The sequence below is a fragment of the Lynx rufus genome, unplaced genomic scaffold (genome assembly GCF_022079265.1).
Source record: "Lynx rufus isolate CCGP_SWC_20201006 ecotype Redwood Valley unplaced genomic scaffold, mLynRuf1.p SCAF_15, whole genome shotgun sequence".
In the NCBI taxonomy this organism is placed as follows: domain Eukaryota; kingdom Metazoa; phylum Chordata; class Mammalia; order Carnivora; family Felidae; genus Lynx; species Lynx rufus.
In genome coordinates this window covers 54,022,296-54,031,988 of record NW_025814829.1, presented here as the reverse complement: position 1 = coordinate 54,031,988, position 9,693 = coordinate 54,022,296, and the positions used below count along the sequence as shown (strand labels likewise).

General features: G+C 53.0%; 1 non-coding gene across 1 annotated transcript; it reads left to right on the top strand.

Annotated features, from left to right (window-relative positions):
- The first annotated feature begins 5,552 nt into the window (after positions 1 to 5,552).
- On the top strand, positions 5,553 to 5,685 carry LOC124510517 (small nucleolar RNA SNORA52). The gene has a single exon (XR_006961724.1). It is a non-coding gene; the product is annotated as a small nucleolar RNA SNORA52 (small nucleolar RNA).
- Positions 5,686 to 9,693: the final 4,008 nt, after the last annotated feature.

The window sequence follows — 9,693 nt, the reverse complement described above, 5'->3', positions numbered from 1 at the left end:
CACAAAAGGCTAACTAATAAGCCACCCCAGGACTCAATAGCTTAAAACAAAACAATGATCCCTTCGCATTTTCACAGGATGGCTGTGTAGAACAGGTCTCATTCTGGAGCCCCGGCTGGAGGGGTGTTGACTGCCTAGGCATGGTTTTCTCACGGCAAAGGACAAAAGCTCCCAGCGGTGCAAGTGGAAACATGTGAGACCTTTTTAGGATCTATGCTCAGGACTACACATAGTCACATTCTACTGGCCAAAGCACGTCATATGGCCAGGCCAAGTGATGGGGCATTGAAGTCCATTCTGCACACATGAGGTCTCAGCAGGTATGCTATTTACCAGCAGGGTGAACTACCACAAGGATGTACTAATTCAATTTACCACAGTCCCTGAGAAATGGAGGAAGGAGGGGCTGGTAGCTAGGCTTACCTGTAGTCTAGGGGTAATGGGTATTTTCTGGGACTTGGGCTCTTTAGAATCCCTATGGCTTGTGGCCTGCAGGAATTCAATAGGAAGAAGCATGAAGCCAGACCAATAGCCTCATTAAAGAACTATTATGTTAATTTCATAGGTGTTCAGCTATTTATTAAGTACCTACTGACAGAAACCCATCCTACCAATTATCAAAACCATGCACTGTCTCAAAAATGAGCTTCAGTCACTCCCCATGCAGACTCAAATGAAGTCTTTTTGGGAAATGGAATTGCTGAATTAGAGTTGAGGGGAAGCTCTGACAACATCTGGCTGGCACAATTCCCTCTTCCTTTCTTTTTTTGTTTTTAAGTTTATTTATTTATTTTGAGAGAAAGAGGGAGGGCCTGCCACTGAAGGAGGGGCAGAGAGAGGGAGAGAGAGAGAGAGAGAGAGAGAGAGAGAATCCCAGGCAGGCTCTGCACTGTCAGTACAGAGCCCGATGCAGGGCTCAAAATCACAAATCATGAGATCATGACTCGAGCCAAAGTCGGACACTTAATGGACTGCGCCACCCAGGTGCCCGCAATTCCCTCTTTCTGAAGCTGAGGAAACCCGGGCAGAGACGAGCAGCATGACTTATAAGCCATTGCAACATGAATGTCTGGCAGAGCATTGTGCCTACCCCAGCACTTTGTTCCTGCGAGGAAGTCCTGTTAGCAATTACGGACTTGTACCAAGGTGGGCCCCATGGCAATAATTGAGATCTTAGGGCTGTGGGTCCAAAGTCAAGAATTCAGGTGATTGTCCTCTTCCCAGAAAAAAACAAAAAACAAAAAACTAATCACAGCCGCAGGAGAACATTAGGACTCTCAGAGTCTAAAACCCTTTGGTTTCTTCTCGACACTCTCCTCACTTTTCCATTTGAAGTCGCCATTCCTCAGAAAAGTTAAGATGGGAATGTCAATCAACTTGAGCTAAGAAGTCACGCCTGTTCTAACAATGTTAATTTTGCCTGTTCTAACAATGCTAATCTTACACACAAAAAGAACTGTTCGTGAACACAAACAAGACACGCTAACATCTTCCTCGCTCCCCGTATTTGAATAACGTTCTCTTTCAGTTAAACTTGCTCTGGTCTGGGGTCGTCCACCACAATTACACTTCAAAGATGTGCTTGTCATCGTACATTTTACCAACTGGGAGCTCCACAGCTCCCCGCTAGCCTCTCCATGACAGAGAGAAGTAACATTCACAAATGTTTACTTATTCATAAGCAACCAGGAACGGCCACAAACACTTGGAGAGAGACGCCTTTCGCAGGAGCTACTCAGATCTCAGGGACAGTCAGAGAAGTTTGACAAAAACTCTTGACTTGATCCAATGTTAGTCGGTCTCCTCTGAGCCCTCTTCTCCGGGAGGCCTCGGTCTTGGGATCCTCCTGCACTCCTCGGCCTGCGCAGCCCAGCTTCCTCAAGAACCTTGCAGACTCGGTTTAGAGAGCACCTGCCCCCATCTCGTGGAAATCTGACCGGGCTGGCCGGCCGGGAGCAAGATTCCTCTCTCCCTACTGTCTCCTCTAAACGAATTTCTGCCCACTGACTCCCTCACTTTGCCTGTGGGCTATCCTTCGCCAACTTTTAGAGTTGAGCGGATATCTCTCCCTTCGTGTGATAGTATGGACACCTACTTCCATATTTCTAAATAAAGTCCTCCTTCCTGTTTTAACAAGTGTCAGAATGATTCAATTTTCTCCTTAACGACTTCCCAACAAAAACCCAAACCCAGAATCTTTTTTTCTGCAATCAGAAGGGCTTCAGGGCTTGTCTGCTCTTTTTTGTGGAGCCTTTTGACGATCCTGCTACAGAGAGAGAGTTATGTCCTCCACGAGATTACAAGCTTGGGCTTTAGCAGGTAACAAGTACTCCTATCGGGAAGTTCCTTCTTCGTATATACTACGAACGAAGTTCTGGACCTATGCTTGCCAGAATCCGAGCACGGTTCGGCAAGTCCCCTTGGTCTACTCTTCAGCCCCCTTGGTCTACTCTTCCTAACGCGTCCCTTGAAGCGTGGCGAGCCTGCCCTGAGTGCTCACCCCAGCAAATGCAAACCACCGGTGAATGCGAATCAGCACGGGGATAAATGCTCCCAGGTCACACACTCTGCTAAAGCAGAAATCCTTTATGCCCTTCCTGCCTCCGGCCCGCCGAGGGCGCCCACAGCGCACGGGAAGCCGACGACCGCGGGGGAAACGGGGAGGGCGGAGGGCACGGCGCCGCTGGCCGGCCAGAGGGAGCCGCCAGGAGGGTCGAGAACTCCGCCGGGAGGAGAGTGCCGCGCGGACCTGCCGGAAACCGCGCCGGGAGGAGGGTCCGGAGCTGGCGCGGGCGCCGTCTCCCGGCGCCGCCGAGGCCCGCTGACATCAGCCGCGCTCCTCCCCTCTCCTCCCAACACCCTCAGCTCGCGGCCGGACCCTCCTCCTCCCACCACGTGTCCTCCCCGCTCCCTCCCGAGGGGCCGCGCGCACGGGAAGCCGGAGAGGCGGCAGGGATGGCGCTGTGACAGCGGGGCCGGAGCCCTCGGCGTCTCCTCCCGCGGCCCCGGCCCGCGTCCCGGCCGCTCGGTGAGTGCGCGCGGGCGGCGGGCCGGAGGCCCGGGGCGGCGCGGCCCTTCCCGCGGCTCCGGGGCTGCGCGGCGGCGGCAGGGGCGGGGGCGCGAGGCTGCAGCTGCGGCGGCCGCCGTCGCCTTTGTTGCGGGCCCGCCTGGTGGCAGGCGGCGCCGGCTCCGGCCGCCCGGCAGGTGCGCCGGGGACGGGGAGGGGGCCCGGCGGGGAGGCGGGCCCGGGGCGGCGGGAGCCGGGGGCGGCGGGAGCGCTCCCGGCGCGGGGCCGCGGAGAAAGGGAAATGGGACAAGATGGCTGGAGATATCCGAGCGCGCCCGGGGGCGCGGCGGCTGCGGGCGGGGCGCGGGGCCGTGGGCGGGTGGGCGGTGGCGGCGGCGGCCGCGGCCCTGGCCGCGGGCACCTCGCCGCGGGCACCTTTGCTGCGGGGCGGTGCCACCTCCGCCCCCACCTCCTGCCCGGGAGAGGGCGGGGGAGGCGGCGGCAAGTTTGGGCCCCAGCTCCGGCGATCTGAAGCCTTTTCCGCCCGCCCCTGACCTAGCCTTGCCGTGTTCGCCCGTCCCTTTTGGCAATACCGAAGAAGCACACTGAACTCTGGAAGGATCTTTTCTTTCGAAGCCCGGGAGGATGCGGCCCACAAGATGCACACTCACTCCACACCTAGGAGTTGCCCGCGCCCCTAGAGGGCAGGAGCGCGGCCCTTTGTATCGGCCTACCGCTGGACCCAAGAGAATATTCTTTTCGCCACGGAGGCATTTCCCGGTGGGGGTGGGCCCTAACAGATTTCTGCACCTTCTCGCGTGTCCAGGCATACACCTCACTGTGTGTCACTGAACCTCGGGTTTGGAAAATCTCCTAAGGCAGAATGACTATTTTCTGAACCGGCTCATGGACAAAATCTTTAGCTTTGGAAAATCCAGGTGGTGGGTATTCTGGGCCAGCCAACTTCCAGGTGCTTAACTGGCCTGTAGGGAGAACCCAGTTGAGCAAGTGTCCGGGCTGTGTTCGGACATCTTCGTTGGTAAAGACGCTAACACCCCTCTCCTGCCGCTTATTTCATGTTCAGGTGGCACTGGCTGTGAGAAAGTTCTGCCTTTCAAAGCACTGTTAAAACCTCTCCCAGGAATGTTTACCCACCAGCCCGTTCTGCCCCTGGGTCTCTACAGAACCAGTCTGGTCTCTTCCACAGGTAGCCTTTTTAATATATGAAGGCAGTCAGGTATACTATCTGCCTGCAGCCCCTCTTAACATAATTAATATGCCACCTTCCAGCTTCCTGGTGCTTTTCCTAAAGCCCTTCCTCCCCAGGCCTGACTCTTCCTTCCCTTATTCCAGCACTGAACAGCGCTTGGGGATGAGAGGTTTGCACAGGCACCCCCATCCCAGGCTTCGGAGAGTTCACACTAGTGCCTGATTTTTCTCAACTGAATCTTGCTTGCAGAGATGGATTCCACAGCCTACACTCTCAACTTGACCCTGAAAGAAGAAGAAGAGGAAGAAGAGATTCAGAGTCGGGAACTGGAGGATGGCCCCACAGATATGCAGAAAGTCCGGATCTGCTCAGAAGGTGGTTGGGTAAGTAGGAAGATGGGTCCACACAGCTGTGAGGAGAGGTCTGGGAGCCAGGCTTGTTTTAAGTCTCCTCCTCAGTCAAGCATAGGAAGTAAAAATAGCCCAGCCCAGCCCGGTATGTTTGCATTCCTGAGAAAACAGTCCTGTGGCTTTAAAAGGCACTGTGAAGAATGGAGCTGGTTATGGGAACAGTCTCTTCAGCCATGTGGCTTATCGTCGTTCGGACTGGAAATCTGAGAGGCTTGCCTCTCTCCTGTGCCCCTGAATCCCCTACGTTTTACTTAGTGCCAGGCACGTTGCAGACACCAGCTAAATGTTTGCTGACCTCTGTTAAAGAAAAAATTACTCTGACGCTTGTGACGACGGTAAGGAAGATTGGTCGGGACTGTTGAGATGGGTGTCAGGACTCTTGCAGTGGGAGAGAGCTGGGGCTCAACACTGAATACAGTGAGACAAGCAGGGATTTCCAGCCAGGAATCCAGAGTGGGTGAAAAGTTACTAAGAGGGGACATCAAGAATAGGGGGATTCTTGCTAAAGGCAGACTAGAGTGATCAGCTGTCAAAGGTGGGGGAATCTTTCTAAGGTAAAGTAAAGCAGGTTTCTTGCTAAAACTGGGCCAGGCAGGCTGAGGACAGGAGGGGAGCCCCCATGGAGGCCTGGTAGGGAAGAGGGCCCAGAGGAACGTCACTGAAGTTTGGGAAGGAGAGAGTCGTTTACACCCACTGCTGGCTGAAGGGAACCTTTTTAAATAAGACTTGGGGCGTTGAGCTGACAGGAGGAGAGCTTCAGTCGGTTCTGTGTGAGGACGTCTCGTGATAGCACACCCAGGAGAGCGGCATTATCAGCCTGCCCGAATCGAGGGATTGGGGTGGTAGGCAGCACAGAATATGGAATATATCCAAACAGAAGCGTGTGATAGAATTAGAGTAAATTCATAAAAATATAAATGCAGCGTGGCCCATCCTAATCCCCGCCAGTCTGCCTGGGGCCTGCCAGGTTTTGCTCGTGCACCAGAGAGCTATAGAAGCCTCCCCAGAAAAGTGAACAGGCTTCAGCGCGCCTGTGCCCGGGGCACTTCTGGACACCCCGGGGGTGGGGGGGGGGAGTGATGTAAGTGCAAGAGGTATTTATCCTTATAATCGTGTATAATTATTCACAGTACATCCTGGACATCATGACATTTAGGCATGAATGGTAAAAACTTTAAATATGCAACAAGTTGCATTCCTTTTCTCCGGCGAGTCCTGTGTATGAACATTATCAGTATCCATTCTATTCCTTTGTTTCCAGTAGGAGATTGGTGTTCATAGAAACATGGCTCTCCCAAATGTCCGGTCCAGCTCCCCTCCCACACAAGAGAACTGGGGAGCAGAGAGGTTATCTACTTTGCCCCAGAGTTACACGTGTACGCTGACATGTGTTCTTAAAAAAATAAATGTCTCTCAAGCTGGACCCTTAAAAGCAGTGCATTTTATTGTATGTGTGTCATACCTCGATGAAACACAATACACCACCAGGCTCTGGGTTTTCAGTCGGGCTCTGTAGGCTGCACTGCCATTTTCTTTTTGTGTTCTCTGCTCACCCCCACCACCTCTCTAGTTCTGATCCTCGCAGCTGGGGAGACATTCGAGGACAGGAGTCAGTCCCATTTAGCCTGCAGCGAGACCTCAAGGCAGTAGAAACCCTGGGCTTTGAGGCTAAATTGGCCAACCCAGAACCTCTAGATAGCATGGAGAACCTTGGAAAATGGGTGCAGTAAAGGTGGACGTTTAAGTGTTGTCGGAACAGTGAGAAGGGAGCAAGGCAAAGGCCACTCTTAGCTGGGAAGGAAGGAGGTCGCTGGAAGAGGGGGGCTGGTTTTTGTGGCCTCCAGGCAGTCTGCCCCCTGTCCGCGGTTATTGAGCACAGTGGTGGTGTTAAGACAAGATCCCTAGTCTCCCGGAGTTGCCAGTCTCACAAGGAAGGTGGGGAAGAGAACATAATTCATAGTACAATATTCAGAGTGCAGTGGGTGAAGTCAGCTCAAGAGCAGGGTCTCATTCAGCTGGAGAACTCAAGAGGCTTTGTTCAGGGGGCAAGCATGGACCTGGTCTTAAGCAGTGGGCAGGTTGGCTTCCAGGCCCATTTCCCTCCTGGTGACATTTGGCAATATCTGGAGACGTTTTTGGCTCTTGTGATTTGGGTGGGGGTTGGGGAGTGGGAGATCCTACTAGGCATCTCGTGGGGAGAGGCCACGGACACTGCTAAACATCTCCAATGCACAGGACAGCCCTCATGACAAAGAATTATCTGGCCCAAAATGTCCGTAGTGCTGATGTTGAAAAACCCTGTTCTAGGGCATTGAACTAGGGAAAGAAAAGAAATGAATCTGTTCCTTAAATATGTATTTTGGTTGTAGAGAATTGTGTTAGGGTGATCAATAAAAGCCTTTCCAACATAAGAACTATGCTATATATTAGGATAATATTGCACAGGAGAATTGGAATAGAAATAGAGTTTCAAGTAGAGAAAAAGAGGAATGTACCCTGAACTGAGTCTCGTTCATAAGTGGCACTGGCCAAGGGAGGAGAGAGGGCTTGCACTCCAGACACGGGGAAAGCAGGAACAGAAGCACCCGAGAGGAACGCTCCTGTGCAGAGTTGGAACAGCTCCCGGAGCTGGAAACAGAGAAGGTGAGAGAAGTAGGGCAGGCCCCGGGGCCGGCCAGCCAGAGGGCGTGGTGAGCAGTGCTGAGGGGTGTAGTTCTCTCCCCAGGAGCTCTGCGGGACAGGTCCCTTGCCCATCTCTCTTGCGAGGGCCAAGGCTCACTACAGTCTGCGTGCTAAGTGGCCTGCTGAAAAAGTCTGGGCTTTGGAGTCAGCCTATTTATTATTTATTTCACGTTTATTCATTTTCGAGAGACAGAGTACGAGTGGGGGAGGGACAGAGACAGAGGGAGATACAGGATCCGAAGCAGGCTCCAGCCTCTGAGCTGTCAGCGCAGAGCCTGATGCGGGGGCTTGAACTCACGAACCGCGAGATCATGACCTGAGCCCAAGTTGGACGCTTAGCCAACTGAGCCACCCAGGCGCCCCTGGAGTCAGACTTTCTGACTCTGTGACTGTGGGCAAGTCACTTAGCAGCTGTTTCCTCACCCATAAAAGTGGGGTAGTGATTCCCATTTCTTTATTATTACTTCAAGGATTCAATAAGATAATTATTTCAACACGCAAGAGGGAGTGCCCCACGCAGATGCTCTCTCGTGCACTGGTAACGGCCGTCTGCTCTGAGACCTTCGTTACACGGCTTCGCCAGCGTGCGGCTGTGCGGGGTGTAGGTACTTCCCGACAGTTCCCCTTGGAGATGGGCTCTGGAATGCCCACTTGCCGGCAGAGTAGGGCAGTACTTGCAAGCCGAAGGAAGAACACCTATCTGATGCATCCTGGGTCTTCTGAGGGAAGGGAGGAGGACAGGGATGGTGGGTCCCTACCTGTGAGGCCAAGAAAGGGCCTCCCGACTTCGGAGTTTTGCCCGGGGCAGGCCCTGTTTACCTTCTGCTGGCTCAGCCGGATAAAAAGCCTCTGTGGAGAGAGAGGAGGCCTGCGCCACGGGGCCTGGCTGAAGGCTTGCTCACTTCTCACAGAGGGTTGCTGTGAGGAGAATTTCTAAGCCACTGGACTGTGCGTCTTGGAGTATAATGTGGGCTTGTTTGAAGATCTCTGTGGCTCAGCCATAAATATGAGGACGTGAATCTGGCACCAGTCACCCTCCAGCCACCTTACAACTTTGGGGCTCCTGAGATTTTTACCAGGCCTAGGACGTTTTACTTCTGTGAGTGTCGGTAACCCCTCTGAAATGACAGGCGTAGCCAGTCCTGTGTCCCGTTTTATCAGCAAAGGGAAAGGGACTATAAATAGGTATGGCCTGGATCTGGAATTTCCTAGGGAGAGAAAAGGCCAAAAGGAGAGTTGTTCAAAAGGCTGGGAAGTGAGAAGGGGTGGGGTGGAAAATTCCTGGCTGACAGGCTTTCCAGATTGATGAAGGTCTGAGGAAAGCCTGGAGATTCATCCCTTTTTACCTCCTAGTATTTCACACTTACTCCAAAGAGGAAGCTTGGTTTCGTAAGAGACTAAATTTAATGAGTATTTGAAACTATTCTAAGTGGAACAAGAGAAAGGAAATTTGGATACCGTTTGCTTAAATCTTTTATTCAAATATACATTTTGGGGGCACCTGGGTGGCTCACTCAGTCGGTTAAACTCTCGGTTTCGGCTCAGGTCGTGGTCTTGTGGTTTGTGAGTTCGAGCCCTGCATCGGACTCTGTGCTGATGGCGAGGAGCCTGCTTGGGATTCTCTCTCCCTCTCTCTCTGCCCCTCCCCTGCTCACACTGTCTCTGGCTCTCTCTAAATAAATAAATATACTTAAAAAATACTTTCTTAAGTGATTACTATCTACAAGAAGTGTCCTAAGTTTAGGGAGATGGAATAAACGTAGGTTTTGCCCTCAATGAGCTTGAATTCTACTGTAAGAAGCAGACAAGTAAACCGAGAGAATACTGCGCTGTGATAAGTGCCACCGTAGTGATAAGTGCCACCGTAGTGTGGAGCCCAGGGTGCCACAGGGATGTGTAGTGGGCGCACAACCCACGTCAGGGTGAGCTTCCCAGGGAACGGCACATCTGGGCTAAGTCTTGGAAGGTGGGTGGGTGGGTGTCAGCCAAGCCAAGAATGGGGAGGACCTCTGAGGCAGTGGGAGAGCCATGTGGGGGGGACACGAAAGGAAAAAGAATGGTTTGCTCAGGAAACAGCAAGCGCTGAGAACCACTGAGCGCGGAGGTAGGGGAGAGTGAAGGGCTGGTCGCCAGGGAGGCCACTTTGCTCTTGGTAGGAGCTAGAGCCTTGAACTCAGACAGTGCTAGGTCCACATCTCAACCCTGCCATTTGTTGGCTGTGTGACTTACAGTAGCAACAAGGCCTCTCCGAGCCCGTTTCCTCCTTGGTGAAATGAGGTTGTTGGGGAAAACAGATGAAGCAGACACAGCCTTTCCTGGGAAGTACTCCCTACTTGTAGAGTGCTGGGAGTGGGAAGGGAGGACATGGACTTTGGGGAATAAGG